Raw genomic sequence first — 21,941 nt, 5'->3', positions numbered from 1 at the left:
ACAGAGAAATGGTCAAAATACCTACTGCCTAGTTTTGTATGAATGGGGCAGCCAATGGACATAAGTGACTGTCTAAACCTAACTCTTTTTTTAGGTAGAATAGAACCAGTCAGCCCCAAAGGCTTGCCAAAGTGTTGATCAATATCCTTTTCTACATATTGGTTGGTATCCTTTTTACATGGCTTATAAAATATTATCACTGCATTGCTAATGCTCAATTACTTCGACTCATTATACTAATATTATTTCACATGTAATATTTTTTCCCGTGGACTAAACTTAAGACATTTAAATTTTATACAAAGTAATTAAAATTGTTGTTTCATTCACATCTAACTTATAATAATATAATAAAGGGAACAAACTCCTACAATTATATGCACAATTATTTGTGAATGAAATTTTTTTCTTTACTTGCATTAGTGTTTGTGTGTGTATACATTTGGATTGTCAATTATTCTTTACTCTAGAAGGGATTTGAAACAAATATCATTAATTTGTATATTTTCATGTGGGTATGTTATGTATATGAGAACCAATATGTCAAAGGTCTGTTCTAACTTTGTTTTATTTATTTTGTTTAGATTTTTTTAGTACCTATCAAACTTGGCTCCTTGTTTAATTTTCTCATGTACGCATCCAAAACTTCACAAGATGCCAGTGCTTCAAATGACAATTGACAAGTAGATATGTGGAGAATTAGGAAAGTATTTATTATAAGATTATTTCTTGGCTTATTAACAGTTCCGCTTCGTCTATTAAGAGTCTTTCTTCAAAATTTCTAAATGCACAAAAGGCTTGGAATTTTTTTGCTAGTTGGTATAATTGTTCTAGTGATGTTGCCTTAAACTTTTGGTTAGAATCCAATATTTAACGGATGCATTAGGAGCCTCGATAGTCTAATGCTGACTTGTATTCTCAACTTAGAGCGTTTGGGATTAGCTTTCTCATTTTGATCTTACCTTTTTTGATGACTACCTAGTCTACCCTACGCTGATCTCTTCGCTAAGTATCAAGATTGCACTAGTATTCATGACATCAAGCACATTAGGGCATCCTTCTTGCATGGGTCACTTGTCCATTCTTAGAAGTTGCTCTTAGTGAACATCTTTATGAGTAATATAGTTAGAAGACTCCTTGTACGACATGTCTTCCTCAAATATATGCGTACTACATTTGCTTCCAAGATTTCCAATGCTAATTTCATTTCCAGTACTCACTCTTCTTTCTCTTTCACATGTTGTTATTGTAAGGAGGATGAGCATCATATAAAGGAATGCCCTTAGAAAAAGGCTAAGGACACTAGAGATGCAAAGAATCATGCTTCCACTCGCAAATGAGGTGCTCTCAACTAGACTATTGTTGTAACTTATATTTACTTTATCTATTTTTCATAGTAGGGAATCATTCATAGTAGATTGATTATTCCTATTGCAATAAGATGACTTTTAATTCTTAGTTGTTTTCCTATAAGAGTTTCTTCATCATGCCTTAAATCTATTTATATCGTTAATAGATAAAATATGATAGTCATATTATGACTATTTCCATACCTTTGTCTATTCCGGATATGTGTATCTTGTCCCTAGTTTGTCTCTTAAGCTTCTTCCGGTTGGTCAAATTGTTGAACTAGGTCTTATAATTAGTTTTCTAACCATGGTTATGATGTGCATGCTCCTCAAACTAGTTAACTGCTTGAGACAAACGGTAAAGTGGGTCATATGTTTAAGCTCACCTCCTTACATTTGTCAAGCCTTTCTTTGTGCCAATCATTTTACTACCACACCATCTAATACTTGGCATTCCCATCTTGGACACCCCTCTTTATCTCATGTTTAACTTTTAGCTTCTAATGACAATTTGGGTTGTGTTGATTTCAAGAATTTTGATTGTTTGTCTTGTAAGCTGGGAAAACAAATTTCTTTGACCATTAATAAGAGACTCATATTCCTTAACACCTTTTGGTTTTATACATTCCAATACTTGGGGTCCTACACCTATTTCCACAAAGGGTGGGTATAAATATTTTGTCCTATTTTATAGATGATTTCTCTCACTACACCTGATTTTATCTAGATGCATTACCTCTGCACCGTTGAGATATGGTTTTGAGAATATCATCTCCTTTACTTCAATTAGTGGTAGTGGAGATCTAAATTCTTTCTAGTATGTAGTTTTTCGCCCATAGAGAAATAGGTGGATGGAAGAAGTGGAGTCTTTGCATAAAAATCAGACTTGGGAGTTGGTGGAATTTCCTAAGGGAAGGAAAGCAGTAGGATGCAAATGAGTGTTCAAGAAAAAAAGATGATATTTCAGAAAGAGATGGTAAATGATTCAAGGAAAAACTAGTGGCAAAAGGGTACTCTCAAAGGGAAGGGATAGACTATGATTAGGTATTTTCTCCGGTTGTTAGACATAGCTCTCCATAGGTTAATTTATTGACCATGGTAGCTCAGTTTGATTTAGAGTTAGAGCATCTGGATGTTAAAACAACATTTCTTCATAGTGACCTAGAAGAACAAATTTATATGAAGCAACCGAAAGGTTTCATGAAACATAGGAAGGAGAATTATGTTTGTAGATTATAGAAACATTGTATAGCTTGGATTTATGTTTGCAGATTGACGAAATCATTGTATGACCTAGAGCAATTGGCAAGGCAGTGGTCCAAGAACTTTGATTCGTATATGATGAGTATTAGATATACCCATTGTGAGTATGATTAATTGAGAATTTAGGTATACTCCCACGAGGGGTGGGGGGGGGGTGAATTGGGATTTTAAAATTTCTTTACTTCTTTGTATTGCAAATATCTTAGTTGAATTTTAACTTCAACAACTTAATCAACTTTCAACAATCACTCAAATATAATTTTGATAATCAACCAAGTATAGTCATTATTTAATCCAAGTTCAAGTCTTTGATGTTGAAGCCCAGCTAATAAATTCTAAGTTTCAATTTTGAATTGTTATAAACAAATCTCAGAATCTTTTAAATTTAAAACTCAGAAGACAGTGAATGATGAAATGTAATTTCAGAGATTTGATAAAACTTGCAACTTTAGCAAAATACTTTTTAGCTGTGATATTCAAAATTAGAATTTTACTTTTGAATATATCAATCAACCAATACTATAGTATGCTGATTTCAAATACAAATCAAAAACCAAAACTCCAGCAATTTCTAAAATATAGAAAATGTTAAAGATCATATATGTGGGTTATATACCTGTAGTAAATTAGAGAGAGTAGGGAGAAGAGCTGAGAACCAAATTTTTTACAAGGTTCGATCAGCAGCTTACGTCCTTGCCCCAAGCAACCGCTCTGAGGATTTTCCTTTCCAACTTTCTTTACTAGGCAAAGTTACAATCTCTCTCCTTATCAGGCGGAGTCCCCTCTCTAACAAGAATACCCCTTTTTGCTTGGAAACGATCCAACAACCTGAATTGCCAATATAACAAAAAAAAAAAAAAAAACAACGACTTTGGTTCGTACAAGAACACTCTCCGTTAGAGCATATTTGTATAATTAAAATCACAATATACTTTAGAAATTAATCAATATAAAAATTGAAGCTAAAGTAAATATCACCGTGATTCTAATTTGATTTGAAAAGCTCAGTAGAATGATCAGAAAATCGTGAGTATTGATTAGCAAGAACACAGCAAAAACTTCAGCAGAAGGTTTTTCAACAATAAAGCTTTGAACATGTGAGTATAGGCTTGATTGTTGATTGATGTTGGTTTAATTCTTGGGACTAACATGTATTTATAGATATAAAAGTTAAATTTTCGTATTCCCCAAGTTACTTGCATTGTTTCCCAAGTTTTCTCAAAGTTTGGGGTCAAGCAATTAATTTTGGAAACTTTCCCTTGCTGTTTAAAATTTAAAAATATGAACATCAGTCACCTGTGCCACAAGGGTCAGTCGCTTGTGCCTTTTAAGTTCAACATATTTTTCAAACATAGAATGAGGTCAGTCGTCTGATCCTAAGAGGTCAGACGCCTATCTCGATTCTGTCTGTTCAGTTTTTAACAACATAAAAATGTCAATCGCCTAATGGTATTTCATCAGTCCCCCGTCTCAATTATGTTTGCTCAATTTTATTAGCATAATTATGTCAGTCGCTTGACGATGATTCATCAGTCGCTTGTCCTTGCAGATTTATATGCTTTCAAAAACTTTGTTTTCAAAACTCTTTAATTTTTAACTTGGAATATTGAAATGATACTTTAAAACATATTTTTCGTGGTTTTCAAAAACGGATATCTAAGTCAATAATAGATCTTAAGAGCTTCAAACATTTATATTGAAATCATGAAGTACTTACATGAGACTTCTTAAGAACTATGACTTTCGAATCACTAAGTCTTCATGCTTTGCTTCCATTCTTTATGTTTGATTTGACTTCTTGCTTCAATAGTCTTTAGCTTCATCATATATTCTAGCTTTAAGTACAAGCTTTCAATAGACTTCTCAATCACTTGATTTTGATTTTCTATCAACACACTTGAGTCCAGATGTAACGACCTCGACTCGCCACGTGGGCCTAGAGTGCTACTTTAGTGACGTCAGTGTACCTAATACCTTGTTCATCCTATATAAAACACATATATGTAGCGGAAATAAAATATAAAATCTTCAAATTACATTACCAGAGTTCTAACTATCTTTATTCACAAATATATCCATTTTCACATAATTACGTCTCACAAAACTAAACAAAAAGAAAATCTCTCTATCTACACACTACCTACATAAAATTTACACCTCTAGCTAAGCTCCTCTAGCCCACTAGACCCGATCTCTAGGATTTCCTGAAAAGACAGTTTGTAAAGTAGGGGTGAGGCACACCTCAGTAAGGGAAAGACTAAGTTAATGTCAGTGCGTGGTTAACATGCATTTAGTGTACAAAAAATAACCAGTTTACTAAGAAGATAAACACATTTATGAAAAAATTCTTATTTTACACTCAAACACATAATTAGCCGAGGATAGGGAAGATTACCCGCCCATACAAGTAGCTTCTCTCTGCTCTAGTACCATTATTGCTACCAGGGCACTCACCTTTCTCAGTAAGCCCTCGAAATTATCTTATTAATTAACCGTATTAACATAAATTAACAGATATGCATATAAAACACTCCCTGTGACAAACACTCATTAACATCCTCATGACACAGGTTGTGTGGCCCGAAGGCAGGACTAAGCTTGGGTGATCAGCCCAAACAAAGTCAAATACAACATCCTATGCAAACACATCTGCAGGCATCCACAGCAAAGCTGCAGGTCCGATGCCCTTACTTCAACCTCACGCAGGCAGTCGGTTGGGACCCCTACACTTCTATCCAGACAGTGTGGGTGCACATGGTCTAACTAGCAACAGTATCGTGCTCACAATACACTGGTCCCCAAGATTCTTAAAGCATATCATGCAATTTAGATAATAGAAATTACCATTTAAAATATTTATTCATATATATTTCCTGTTATTCCAAACACCTGGCCCCCGGCCACAAAATATAACCTGGCATATAGCCATCAATCAAAACTTGATCCTCGGCCATCAAATAATAATCCCGGCCATTGGCTAATCAAATAACACCTGACCATTGGCCGTTAGTTCAAAATCCTGCATTTCATAAACAGTTCCAGTATTTTCACAAACATTTCCAGTATTTCTCAACCAATTCAGTATTTCACAGACAATTCAGTATTTCAAAATCCCAAATCCAGATATACAATAATCCATACAAATTAAATCATCTGCCATACGATTTTCTACATTTTAACAAATCCATATAAACAAACAAGCTTTCCACCGTTCATTTTATTCAAAAATACCATACCATATATCCTAAGTTTGTAAAATCCATATTAAATGGTTAGTTTTCAATATAGCATTTAAATTCCCAAATGAATAAATAAATAAATAAATTTAATCAGTTGAAATTAAATAAAATTCCTGACTTAACTTAATCCCCTTACTTGATTCCTGAAAAAAAACCCGATAACACCCCGGCCTACGCCCCAGGTGTTCAATAACCCCTGAAATCCTGAAATTCAAATTTCACCATATTATCCGTCATAATTCTTAGAATAACTTTTCCTAAAATTTTCCTAAGTTTTGAATACCCTAAATAGCCCAATAAAATTCTAAATTATCAAACTTACCCCCGATTTAGGATTGGTACCTCGAAGCTCTAATTCGAAAACTCGCTCTGGTTAGATTGTAGAGAATCTCCCCACGAGTCTCGTGGAAATTTTCGTTCGTTAATGGGGCTTATAATTTAAGAGAAATTGAGGTTAGTTTGATATTTGGTCTTACCCCAGGAGATACGCCTACGCCGCTCCTACGACATATCCGCTTCAGTAGAAATGTCGGTGGTGGCGAGTATAGCCCAACGGTATTTTCGAATTTTTGATCGGCTAAATAACGGAGACGAAATGGAGGAGAGTGGGAGAGAGGAGACGAGGAGAGGGGGGGTGCGCCCTTCCTCTGCATTTCTTCGTCCTGAAAGATCTCAGATCCTTCAGGTTCTTTTATATATTTATAAAATATCATTATAATATTATATTATTATTATATTATATTATTTTAATAATAATAACTTATTTATTTAATTAATTAATTTATTTTTAAAATTTTAATTTTAATTTTTTAATAATAATTTTAATTTTTTTTATTTTTTTTAGGATCACTACATTCTCCCTTCCTTACAAAAATTTCGTTCTTGAAATTTGTTAACTATTACCAATTATCTCGTTAATTCTTGATTTTTGTTTACAGAAGAGTTGGTAGTCACCGACATAGTAGCTTTGTTCCACATTTATTAACTACCGTCACTTATGGCAGAGGAATACCGTGGTTACAATACTGTATTTGGGAAATTACAATAATCATAACAAAGTTTCCCAAAGACTATCCATAATTAAAACTATACACAACTAACCACACAACCTACTCTAATCCCTCTATATACCATCAATTCCTTTACCTGTCTGGCACTAGCCCTCGCTCAACAGCTGTAGGTACTTTTGGCGTATTTTCGTTTCTAATTCCCAAGAAACCTCCTCAACTGCATGATTTCTCCACATCACCTTCACTAACGGTATATCTTTAGTACGTAGCTCCTGTATTTTCCGATCCAAAATATGAACTAGTACCTCCTCATAGGCCAGAGTATCCCTGATCTCTAACAATTCATAACTGATCACATGCGAGGGGTCTGGAACGTACCTCCTCAACATGGACACGTGAAACACATCGTGTATCCTGGACAGCGCTTGGGGTAGTGCTATCCTGTACGCTACCGAACCAATCCTCTCCAGAATCTCGAACGGTCCAATGTATCTAGGGCTTAGCTTGCCCTTCTTTCCATACCTCATCACTCCCTTCATCGGAGCAATCCTCAAGAATATCATATCCCCTATTTCGAATTCTAGCTTTCGTCGGCAAGTATTTGCATAACTCTTATGCTGACTCTGAGATGCTTTAATCCTTTCTCTGATAAGTTCAACCTTTGTAGAGGCCCGTTGAACAAGTTCTAGTCCCAAAATCTTCCGCTCGCCTACTTCATCCCAGTACAACAGAGATCTGCACCAGTGACCATACAAAGCCTTATATGGTGCCATTCCAATGCTGGCCTAGTGATTGTTATTGTATGCAAACTCAACCAACAGTAGATATCGGATCCAACTGCCCCAAAAATCTAACACACATGCCCGCAACATATCCTCGAGAATCTGAATGGTTCGTTTGGATTGTACATTTGTCTGAGGGTGAAATGTAGTACTGAAAGTGAGTTGAGAACCCAACGCTCCCTGCAAACTCTTCCAGAAACGGGAAGTGAACCGCGGATCCTGATCTAAAACAATGGACATGGGCACGCCATGTATTCTGACTATCTCCTGAACATAGAGTTCTGCCAGCTTATCCATGGAATAACTGGTTCTAACCGCAATGAAATGGGCAGTCTTCGTCAATTTGTCAACTACTACCCATATGACATTCTGCCCATGCAACGTTGAAGGCAATCTTGATACAAAGTCCATCGAGATATGCACCCACTTCCACGTAGGGATGTCCAGTGGTTGAAGTGGTCCCGCTGGCCTATAGTGTTCTGCCTTCACCTACTGACATGTCAAGCACTGACCCATAAATTTAGCAATTTCCCTCTTCATGTTACTCCATCAGAACGATTCTCGTAAGTCTCTCTACATCTTCGTGCTACCTGGGTGAATAGTATAGAGAGAGCGGTAAGCTTCCCCCAGAATCATCCTCTTTATCTCTGCATCATCTGGCACACACAATCGAATGTGAAATCTGAGAACTCCATCCTCAGCAACATTAAAGTCTGTGTGCTGCTTATCTTGTAACTTCTCTACAATCTCCATCAACTCTGCATCTTTCAACTGAGCTGTTTTGATTCTCTCCCATAAAGTCGGTTGAACCACCAGACTAAAAAATGAACTCCTGATGATTTCCTTTTACCAATTCTACACCCAACCTCTCCAGGCCCATCATAATCTGGTGCGAAGCCATAACTGTTGAGGTTGATGTACCCCTAGATTTCCAGCTCAATGCATCAGCTACCACGTCTGCCTTTACTGGATGATAGTTAATGGTGCATTTATAATCTTTTATCAACTCAAGCCATATGTGCTACCTCATATTCAACTCCTTCTGGGTGAAGAAGTACTTGAGACTCTTATGGTCAGTAAAGATCTCACAACTTACACCATAAAGGTAGTGTCGTCAGATCTTCAATGCAAACACAACTGTTGCCAGCTCCAAGTCGTGTGTAGGGTAGTTCTTTTCATACTCTTTCAACTTGTGAGATGCATATGCAATGACTTTCCCCTGCTGCATTAGAACACAACCAAGTTCTTTCTGTGATGCGTCACTGTAAATTACAAATCTACCCTTACCTAATGGAAGGGTCAGCACTGGGGCAGTGACTAGACGCTGCTTCAATTCCTGGAAGCTCTACTCACATTCGTCAGTCCAGTCAAACTTCACATTCTTCCTCATGAGTCATGTCAAAGACCCTGATAATCTGGAAAACCCCTCGACAAATCTGCGCTAGTATCCGGCAAGACCTAGAAAACTTCTGACTTCCTGCACATTCTTTGGCCTTGCTCAGTCAACTACAACCTCTACTTTGCTCGGATGCACTGAAATCCCTTCCTTGGATACCACATGACCTCGAAATGCAACCTGCTCTAACTAGAATTCACATTTCTTAAGTTTAAAAAATAACTTGCTTTTCCTTAAGCACCTGAAGTACTAGTCTCAGATGCGCTTCAAACTCCTCAGAGCTCCTCGAATAGACCAAGATATCATCTATGAACACAATAACAAACTAGTCTAAGTACTTTTGGAATACCCTATTCATCATATCCATAAATACCGTTGGAGCATTCATTAACCCGAATGGCATAACCAAGAACTTGTAATGGCCGTATCGAGTCTGAAAAGCAGTCTCGATACATCATTTGATCTCACCTTCACCTGATGATATCCAGATCACAGATCTATTTTATAAAAAATTTGCGTACCCTGAAGCTGATCAAATAGGTTGTCAATTCGAGGTAATGGATACTTGTTCTTCACCGTTATTTTATTAATCTCTCGGTAGTCGATGCACATCCTCATCAACCCATCCTTCTTCTTCACAAACAACGCCAGTGCACCCTAGGGCGATACACTTAGTTTAATAAACACCCTATCTAGAAGCTCCTAAAGTTGCTTCTTTAACTCATTTAATTTAGCTGGAGCCATTCTATATGGGGCTTTGGAGATTGGTGCTATCCCTGGGATCAGATCAATTGCAAATTCCACCTCTCGATTAGGAGGCAACCCCGATAAATCCTCTGGAAAAACATCTGAGAACTCCCTTATCACTGGGATATCTTCTAACTTAAGTTCCTCCTTCGGCGCTTCCTTCACCATTGCTAGGTAACCCTGACATCCCCCCAAAAGTAACCTCTTTTCCTAGATAGCGGAAAGGATCTGTGGTTCTGAACGCACACACGACCCAACAAATACAAACCCCTGCTCCCCAAGAAGTTTGAATACCACCTCCTTCCTGCGACAGTTAATGCTCACGTAGCTGGATGCTAGACAGTCCATGCCCAGAATAATGTCAAAACCATACATATCAAGGACTATCAAAATAGCAGGCAACGCTCTCCCCTGAATCTCTACTGGATAATCCCTAATCACCCTGCTACACATTAACACCGACCCTGTTGGTGTGCCCACTCCTAACTCAGTCTCTAAAAGTTGAACCGCTAACCCATATAGTTTAACAAATCCCCGAGACACAAACGAGTGGGTTGCACCTAAATCAAATAATACTATGACACTATCTAACAATATGGAAATAGTGGAATTGATATAATATACGGGTTCTAATTTAATAATTCATATTCCAATTCCATCACAAAATCATTAAGGTAAAAAAAATCTCCATCCTAGCATTAACTTCACACATATACCCACTCATCCTAACATTCTAACCTAAAATTCCTGAGTTCCAGTCCCTTAACCTAGAAATGAAACCATCGATGGATTTACCATCATTTTTTTAAAACTCGCAACTGATTTAGAAAATCACAGAAGTTTGTCAATAGATTTCTGCCTCTAAGCTTCCAGACCAAAACCCATCTTAACCTACCCAATCCTATCCATATCTTATCTCAACCTATACTCTGGTAATTATCAATCCTCGAAGTCTGCAAAACCTAACAAACCTAGGCTCCGATACCACCTGTAATGACCCCGACTCGCCACGTGGGCTCGAAGTGCTATTTTAGTGACGTCAGTGTACCTAATATCTTGTTCATCATATATAAAACACATATATGTAGCGAAAATAAAATATAAAATCATCAAATTACATTACCAGAGTTCTAACTATCTTTATACACAAATATATCCATTTTCACATAATTACGTCTCATAAAACTAAATAAAAAGAAAATCTCTATCTACACACTACCTACATAATATTTACACCTCTAGCTTGGCTCCTCTAGCCCACTAGACCCGATCTCTAGGATTCCCTGAAAAGACAGTTTGTAAAGTAGGGGTGAGGCACAGCTCAGTGAGGGAAAGACTAAGTTAATGTCAATGTGTGGCTAGTATGCATTTAGTGTATAGAAAATAACCAGTTTATTAAGAAGATAAACACATTTATGAAAATATTCTTATTTTACACTCAAACACATAATTAGCCAAGGATAGGGAAGATTGCCCGCCCATACAAGTAGCTTCCCTCTGCTCTAGTACCATTACTACTACCAGGGCACTCACCTTTCTCAGTAAGCCCTCAAAATTATTATATTAATTAATTGTATTCACATAAATTAACAGATATGCATATAAGACACTCCCTGTGACAAACACGCCATTTACATCCCCATGGCATGGGTTGTGCGGCCCGAAGGCTGGACTAAGCCTGGGTGATCAGTCCAAACAAAGTCAAATACAACATTCTTTGCAAACATATCTGCAGGCAGCCACAGCAAAGCTGCAGGTCCAACGCCCTTACTTCAACCTCATGCAGGCAGTCGGCTGAGACCCCTACACTTCTATCCAAACAGTGTGGGTGCACATGGTCTAACTAGCAACGGTACAGTGCTCACAATACACTGGTCCCCAGGATTCCTAAAGCATATCATGCAATTTAGATAATAGAAATCACCATTTAAAATATTAATTCATATATATTTTTTGTTATTCCAAACACCTGGTCCCCGGCCACAAAATATAACCCGGCATATAGCCATCAATTAAAACTCGGTCGGCGGCCATCAAATAATAATCCTGGCCCTTGGCCAATCAAATAACACTCGGCCATTGGCCGTTAGTTCAAACTCCTGCATTTCATAAACAGTTCCGGTATTTTCACAAGCATTTCCAGTATTTCTCAACCAATTCAGTATTTCAAAATCCCAAATCCAGATATACAATAATCCATACAAATTAAATCATCTGCCACACGATTTTCTACATTTTAACAAATCCATATAAACAAACAAGCTTTCCAACGTTCATTTTATTCAAAAATACCATACCATATATCCTAAGTTTGTAAAATCCATTTTGAACGGTTAGTTTTCAAAATAGCATTTAAATTCCCAAATGAATAAATAAATAAATACATAAATAAATATATTAATTTAATCAGTTCAAATTAAATAAAATTCCTGACTTAACTTAATCCCCTTACCTAATTTCTAAAAAAAAACTCAATAACACCCCGGCCTACGCCCTAGGTGTTCAAAAACCCCTAAAATCCTGAAATTCAAACTTCACCATATTATCCGTCATAATTCCTATAACTTTCCCTAAAATTTCCCTAAGTTCTGAATACCCTAAACAGTCTAATAAAATTCTAAATTATCAAACTTGCCCCCGATTTAGGATTGGTACACCGGAGCTCCAATTCGAAAACTCGCTCCAGTTAGATTGTAGGGAATCTCCCCATGAGTCTCCTGGAAATTTTCGTTCGTTAATGGGGCTTATAATTTAATAAAAATTGAGGTAAGTTTGAGATTTGACCTTACCCCAGGAGACGTGCTTATGCCGCTCCTACAACATATTCGCTCCAGTAGAAATGTTGGTGGCGGCGAGTAGAGCCCGATGGTATTTTCGGATTTTTGATGGACCGAATAACGGAGACGAAATGGAGGAAAGTGGGAGAGAGGAGACGAGGAGGGGGGGTGCCCCCTTCCTCTGCATTTCTTTGTGCTGAAGGATCTCAGATCCTTGAGGTTCTTTTATATATATATATAATATCATTATAATATTATATTATATTATTTCAATAATAATTAATTAATTAATTAATTAATTTTTTAAAATTTTATTTTAAATTGTAATTTTAATTTTTTTAATAATAATTTTAATTTAATTTTTTTTAAAATTTTTTTAGGATCACTACACTTGAAATTTCACTTAACCAAATATGTTGAATTCCTTTGATTTTTTATCATCATAATAAGATTCTAAACCTTGTTAGGCCAACAATTGTGTTTACTTTAGAAGTCTATTGATGATTCATTTATCTTTCTACCATTAGATGCCGATGACAAGTTGATTACTGCAAAGAAAATTCGAGATGTCAATGGTTTAAAATCTTTATTCAGTAAGGAATTTGAGATGAAGGATCTTGGTGCTACAAATATGATAACATCCTTGGGATGGAAATATAGAGAGATAGGAAAGGTTAGAAGCTTTGGGTCTCTCAAAAGGCTTACACAAAGAAGGTATTGGAGAGATTTAGCATAAGTAATGCTAAGCTAGTGTCTACTTCATTAGCAATTATTTCAAGCTATCTTCAACAAAATATCCACAATTAGGGGAGGATGTGGAGTAGATGTTAAGGGTACCATATGTGAATGCAGAGTGAGCTGCTTGATGTATGCTATGATTTGTACTTGTCCAGATCTTACACATGTAGTTAGTATTGTAATAAGTTTATGGCGATTCTGGACAAGGAGCATCAATCAAAGTGCTTTGAAGTGGGTCCTTCGGTACTTGAAAGGCATTGCAAATTTTGACATCGATTTTGATACAAGATAAGATTCAGCTTTAGTACAAGGGTTCATTGATGCAAATTATACAATAGATTCAGATGACAAGAGGTCCACTACAAGTTATATATTCACTATGGAAGGTGGACCTATTTTTTGAAAATTCATGTTACAATCAATTGTTGCATTATATACCCTTGAGGTAGAGTACATGGTAGTAATGGATGCTATAAAGGAGGTTATGTGGTTGAAGGGATTAACAACTGAACTTGGTATAAGGCAACAAACTATTTATTTACATTATGATAGTCAGAGTGCTATTTACTTAGTAATAAATCAAGTCTATAATTCCAAAACAAAGCATAGTACTAATGAGATTCAGTTAGTTAAGGTGGCTACACAAGACAATGCAGCCAACATGTTGATGAGTTACTAAGGAGAAATTCTTGCATTGATTGAACTTACTCCATATTGCTAGTTGCTAAATCAATGATGTACAACTTCAAGTGGAGGTATAGGTATGAAAGACCCAAGAGAAACTGTAATATTTTCTCACTTCTGTCATTTCTTATAAAACCTTCCATCTCACAACCCGACACACGACTGTCATGTCAAACCCGGCTCTCAGCCATCATTTCCTATATCCATTATCATCCATAAACTAGTATAGTTTACAATTTCACCATATATTTCATAACCATTACTCAGGTTCAACTGTGCAATAAAACCATATAGATTATTCTCATGCCACATGATTTTGAGTATTAAACCATAATTAAATAAGTCACCAAGAAAAATATCTCATAGTATATTCAGATTGTATGATGAAAAACTAGGGCCTGATCATCCAACCCTTCTAAGTTACTCAAAACATACTTATATATATTTAAACACATATAGACGATCACCCTTCACCCCTTTTGTTTCACAAATTATGTGTATAATAACAATACTCACTAATCCAACCATTCAAATCATTCCCAAATTACCGTAAGAGATTCCCATAATTAAAAACCCAGTTTTCAAACAACTGGATTTCAAAACAACCCCTGATATCATGAAAATATGCCTACAAATAGTTTAATCGGTTCATTTATGATAAAAATATCGCATAACCTAATCCCCTTACCTTTTTCTGAAATTCCGATTACATTCCAAAAAATGAAAACCCTAACTTTCGAACCCACCGCTGAAAGTGAGTCGACAAGCCAAGAGAGGAGGGAGAGATGATTGAGGAGTGATGACGAACTCTGAGTGAGCCTACGGGAGAGAGTGGGTCACGAGAGAGTGAGAGTAGAGAGAGAGAGAGAGTCCCAAAAGCTAATTTAGAGAGAGAGATAAATTTTGGGTTATAAAAAGCTAGCTTAGCTCTTAAGTAAGGCCAACCCAGAGGAAAACCATCGACTGTTTTCCTAGGCTCCAGAAAACCATCGACAGTTTGGTCTTGCCAAACCGTCTTTCCCTATTTTTCTTTTAGTTTCCTTTATTTCTTTTTCATTTTATTTATTTTCTTTTCTTTTCTGGGTTCGAGTCCCTACAGTCTTCCCCCTTATACAAATTTCATCTTCGAAATTTGCTAACTATTATTGATCTCATCCCCTCGAACTTCCTTTAGATGATAACCTAGATCTACCGAAGAGTCGGTAGCCACCCACATAGTGGCTCCGTCCTAAATTTACTAACTACCCTCACATTTGACGGAGGAATACCGTGGTTACAATAACAGTCCTTAAGAGAGTACATGTGACAACTCGAATAATAATGAAATTTAAATAATAAAGAGAGAGGGAAATAGAAACAGAAACAGAAGGAGGTCGTAGACTTAGCGTTCGTCGACGACATTGCATTTTGGATGGAAAAACAAAAAACGGGAGTTTCAGGGCTTCGTCGACGAATCCCCTGTATTCGTCGACGAAGGCTTTAGAAAATTCATCGATGAAGACTAAATTTCGTCAACGAAGAAATACCGAGAGGGGTTTTGGAGCCGACTGAATTTCATCGACGAAGATCGGGTTCGTTGACGAATTCCGCTGTCTATAAATATCAAAAATCCGATTTTTACTTCACTTTTAAGCTTCCTCTCCACTCTCTCTCTCTCCTCTTCGGCCCTCTCACTCTCTCTCTTCGATTTTGGCCCCACCAGTTGCCGGATCGAAGATTTGAGGCTACCACAACACTCCTGGCGAAGTTCTCTATGAGTTTGCCAAAGCGGATGGTTGGGAAAATGAAGTTGGAATTCATCCCTGAGTTGAGGTAAGGCTTTTTAAGCCAAATTAGACTTTATGGTAGTTATAGAAATTGATGTATGCATGAAAATACTGATGTTTAATACTGAGAGTTTTGAGTTTCAGGGTATTGATCAGGAAGTCATATGGGGGTTAGGTTAGGATATTTTAGGGGCTTTCTCAATAGCCAGATAAGGGAATAAACTAAAACAGTTATTTTCCATGCAAGTTAAGATTAATTATGAGCACATTTATTTTTAGAAAAATCTATGTTATATTTGTTTATCACATTTGAAATGTATGTTTGGAAAATATTGCTATTATGATTAAAATGTATATGTATGTATAAGATGCCAGAAATGATGATTTTAGAATATGAAGCATGACTTTAAATGGCATATGTGTGGCATGAACATTATTTTTATGTGAAGTGAATCATGATATGAATGATTTTATGAGCAAAACATATTTTCAGGTATTTTGAAAAGACGAGTTATGCTATACTGAGTTTGACAAATATATGATAAATGAGTTATTTTCAGAATGTAAATACCTGAAACGTATCTGGAGCGAGGCCATGTATTTATGATTTCGGCATAAGGCCGTATTTATGTTATCGGCATGAGGCCGTATTTGTATTATCGGCACGAGGCCTTATTTATGATTTTGGTGCGAGGCCATGTATTTATGATTTCGGCACGAGGCTGTATCTATGTTTTCAGCACGAGGCCGTGATGATGTTATGTATGTTCATGTATTATATGTTATTACAACCAGGATGTTAGTTTAGTTCAGTTTAGGGCTCGGTACCGTAGCTATATATTGTAGATCAGATATTTACGTCAGATTAGTGCTAACCATCCCACGAGGGGATGGGAGATGGATAGTCGATGTGGCTTTTAGTAGAGTGTGGACGTCCACCTGGCAGTCCGGACCAGGGTGTGGTGGGCCCATCGTACTTACAGACATATTTGATTCGGCAGTGGTCGGCCAGCTATTGTCGGGTCCCGCCTTCGGGCTGCACAACCCGTCATAGGGGGTAATACATAACATTAGCTAGCTATTCGTCCTGGGTATATTTTCAGTATTACAGTTATATCAGATGCTTATGTATGTTATGATTTATTAACAAATATGAAAGTACATGATTATCTAGTATGATATTATGATTATTTCCATAGTTATGAAATGTACTGTATGTGTATAAGCACTTTAAATGTTCATGTTGCCACATGACTGTATTTAGTTTATTTTCCCTTACTGAGAAGTGTCTCACCCCCAACATTAAATGATTTTTTTCAGGAAACCCTGAGAAACCGGTGAGTCAAGGCTACCGTTGAGTGAGTGGAGCTTCCCTACTAGAAAGGTAAGCGTTGAACTAGGACTAGGAGATTTTTGTTATATGGTCGTAGTGTCATTTTGATATTTTGAGGATTGTATATATGTACAGTATTGGGAGATGTTGTAAACTCTGGTATTATGTTTCTAGTATTATGTTTTATAGATGAATGTTTGGATTTTATTTTACTACTGCGTAGAATTCTGCTGTGTATGACAGGTGTCCCCGTTACCCACGGGTTCGGGTCGACCATTTTATCTATTATGTGACATTTTATAATTAGAAATTGAGGGATGTTACAGTACAAGTAGTCAAGAAAAATCTTCCCAAGGCACTCGAAACACAAAACTCAAAACGTAAAGACTTACCTCCACTAATACTTACCTAAACCATCTGCACAAAACACATTATATTCAGAACTGAACCCTTACCTGATAGTTTACTTACCTGTTTAACGTCCGACCTCTTCGAATAACTGTGGATACTTTTAGTGTATTTCCTCTTCCAGTTCCTTTATCTCAGGCCTTTTTTGAACATTTTGGCCTTTCTTGCTTCATTCAGGATCATAAATGGTGTGAAATGAGATAGCTCCACAAATTTCTCTGCATACTCCCCAATAGTCATATTCCCCTTAGTCAGGTTGGTAAACTCCTCAACCTTTTCTTCTTTAGTGGACGAGGGAAAGCACCTGTCAAAAAACAGCTCCTTGAATCATTCTCAAGTTAGTGCTACTTTCACTAACTTTAGTCCCTCTAGCAACTTCATCGAAAGCCATCAACGTTTTGCATCACCTATCATCTTAAACGTGGCATAATGAACCTTCTTCTTATCCGTGCAGCCAAGTACTTCCATTATCTCCTCAATTTCTTGAACCTAGTTCTCTGCAGCCATTGGATTAGGTCCTCCCGTAAAATTCGGAGGATTCAATCTCATAAACTCCTAGATGCTACAACCCTGATCTATAGATGGGCAGTTTTGCTCTCTAGGATCTTGCCTCATCTCTGCCCTGACTTGATGGGTTATACCTCGCAGCACAGTGGAGGTATCAAAGTCCTCCTCACTAAAAGTCTCTGGGTCATCTCTTCCTTCAACCTCTACATTCTTCCCTCTAGGGTTCATCCTGAAAATAGGACAAAAAAGAATTTAGAATCCCATTATCATAAGCTAATCAACACAATCATTAAACTAAAATCCAATATATGTCCAAATTCTCAACTTAAGAACCAGTCCCACAGCTTAGAAACAAAATCATCTAAGGTTTACCGTGGTTTGTCTAAAACCGTCGACTGCTTCAGAAAAATCACAAAAAGTTGTCGACCTACTTTCGACTCTAGGCTACAAGACAAAATTCTATAACTCTCAATACCATACCTAACCTACCCATTTCCGATCCTCATTGTCATCTGCTCTTATACTCTGGTATTAATCATCCTAAAGTCTATAGAATAACCTAAAACCTAATGCTCTGATACCACCTTGTGATGCTCTGAACCAGCCAAGTGGGGCCCAAGTGCCACGTGTTCTCAAAAGTGCTACGCTAGCCCCGAGCTCACTGAGCTCGATTATGCAGAGGTCTTGAAAAAGATGAAATTCATGGTGAGACACATCTCAATAAGACGGAATACACCAGTGTGTGGCTATCATGAGGTTTGTGTACAAAGTATAATCATCATTTACAAATTAATCCCCAATTATGAAATCATTCTTTGTCCCTACTCACACACATGTAGCGTATTTTATTAATGAGAGTTTCCCAAGGATTTGGGTGATTACTTGTCCATACAAGTAGCACCTCTCTGCTCTTATACCTTATGCAGTCAGGTATGTCTACAACTGATACTCATCAGGGCACTTACCTTTCTCAGTAAGCCCTCAGGTGGATATTTTGTCTTGTATTCACACACACTCACATAATTATTTATCAGTGAAGGTTCCCGCGAATAGGGAAGATTACTCGCCCATGTAAGTAGCTACCCTCTACCCTAATATGCTATGCAGCTCGATACGGTTACATCTGATACCTATCAGGGCACTCACCTTTCTTAGCAAGCCCTCGGGCAGAGAGTTTATCTCGCCCCAAATAAATATAATACTACAATATAATACATATATACTTCACTCTTAATTTGATATCTCTGTAATACTCATATCTTCGTGATCTTAGTACTCACTTTTCTCAGAATTTCACATCACATAAACTCATCACATTTCTCATCATCTATCTTCTCATACTCAGTATTCACAGATAATTCATATACACTGTTCTCATATTATACATTGGTTAAATTAACAATTATGCATTTAGAACTCACTACCACATGGATAATCACTATCATGCTTCCCCCCATGACGGGTTGTATGGCCCGTAGGCTGGACTTAGCCCTGGTCGGCCCACCAGAGTTAAATCAATAACAACCTCTTCAGTCTGTAAGTCAAATTGGCTGTTCCCATACTTGTCTAGACTCCAGGGGGACTTTACCCTTCTCTACACAATCGACCATCTTGTCTTCACACTCTCTCTAAGACGTGTGGGTGCACTAACTCTTCAGAAATCACACATAACAGTACTGTGCCTACTATGGTCCACCGGAGTTCTTAAATCATACATTGCAATTTAACATTCACATTCTTATCACGCCCCAAACCCGCAGGTGGGGCCAAGGTGTGAATAAAGTAACCTAACTTGTCTCTATATCAATTTAAAACATACATGATACGATACAAAAGAGGGTCTGACTCCGTGGGGTGAATAGATGCCCGCATACATACACATAACCATCTATACTTATCCAAGGTACGCAGCGGAATACGGTCTTTTATACAATAACAGTATCATACCAGAGTCTATACAAGCTAAGATACTCATTTCCATAATACAAAACATACTCCAGGTGTCTACAAAAACCATCTCGACAACTTGGGTACAAAAACCCGTACCTAGTAGGTACTAGTAGTAGCTAACGACACCCCTGCTCCCAGATGCTAAGATGCTAATTACGGCTACCTGAAGAACCTGAAAAACATTGTACGTACATTCAGGGTGAGACACCTCTCAGTAAGGAAGAAAGCAGGTTATATTAGTGTGTGACATACCAATGTTATTATACATACTTTATAACACTATAAAATATGATACAGTTCAAAACATTTACATACAGTTTCATACAGATACATACAGTTCCATACAATTCCAGTATTTTCACAAAAACCATTCCAGTACATACGATACCCAAAACATATGGTCAGTGTCGTCACACTAGTTCGCAAGTACACAAGGTCACCTCGTCTCACAATGATTACATTGCTACGTACGCAACTACGTTGCCACGACCGAGGCCCACAGTGATTATATTACTCCATACGCAACTACACAAGGTCACCTAGTCTCACATCGATTACATTGCTACATACGCAACTATGATGCGATGACTCAGACCCACAGTGATTACATTGCTACATACGGTGTAGAACACACCCTTCGGTGACCAACCGGAACATACTGGTGATATTTCACACCCCGGATATAGAGCCGGCCACTCTTGCCCACGGTAGTTATTCGATACATGGCTGTTTTACAAATCCTTAAAATCATTTTGGAACTCACGTTCCTATACATTTCAGCGTACGGTAATTAGCCGCCACGTAACTGTTTTACAAATACCTGGAACAAATACATACAACCATACCACACTTATTTGGTTTACGACAAATCATATCGTTTACAAATTCAAGTATACAGTTTATGCAAATATGGATTACGATCACCTCAATAATACAATTTCAATGTAACTAACAGTTTTCCAAACCAAGTAGAGATGATACCCGAAATCCCCAATTTTCCCAAAAACTGTAACCCGAAAATCCCATATTTTTACCCTATAGATTTCCCTAAATAAGTAGCCATTATATACATACGATTGTAGCCTACAAGCTTACCGATTCTGATTTTAAAAATAAACTGATATAAATAGAATCTCCTTACCTTAACCCGAATTCCAACTACGAAATCTACGGTCCTCAAAACTACGAACCGAGACTCCAAAACCTACAAACCACAGTACAATACATACTTACAATCTGTACTACTACACATATTCTGAATTAGAAATGAAAATCGAGCCTTACCTCGATTTTAGCCCAAAACCCAAAATCGCTTGAAACGAGATTTCGATCTGCTAGAAACGTAGAGAATCATTTCCTGATCCTCGCAGTATCATTGGATTTACGAATCGGGCAATGATTGACAAAGAAAACTAGAGAGAGAGTGTGTAGGGAGAGAGAGAGAGAGAGAGAGAGAGAGAAAGAGAGAGAGAGAGAGAGAGAGAGAGAGAGAGAGAGAGAGAGAGAGTTTAGAGAACTTAGTCCCAAAGCAACGCAAAATCTCATTTATAGCACCTTTGACCCGAGTGGATTCGTCGACGAATTGGTGTCCTCATCGACGAATTCTTCACTAGCTTCGTCAACGAGTCGGTTACCTCGTCGACAAGCCAAATATTTCAATTTTTTCCTGAACCTCTCGTTATTCACTCTTCGACGAGCTTCTGAATTTCATCGACGAGAAGCCTTCAACCTTCGTCGACGAATTACAGCCTCGTCGATGAAGTCTGTGAAATTCCATTTTTACTCCTCTTTTACATAAAAATCCATATATCACGGTGCGGGTTCTTACAATTTTGCTCTGATTAAATAATTCACATGCAATATAAACCCAATACATTTCATTATTTCCAATATGTCATACATATATCATAACTCAACTCAGTATATTCATTTTACTTATGCTACACATTTTAAATAATGCACATAATTATATCATCTAAAATAATAAGCCAA

This window comes from Malania oleifera, chromosome 11, assembly GCF_029873635.1.
Source record: "Malania oleifera isolate guangnan ecotype guangnan chromosome 11, ASM2987363v1, whole genome shotgun sequence".
Lineage (NCBI taxonomy): Eukaryota > Viridiplantae > Streptophyta > Magnoliopsida > Santalales > Ximeniaceae > Malania > Malania oleifera.
This window is presented reverse-complemented; position numbering follows the sequence as displayed.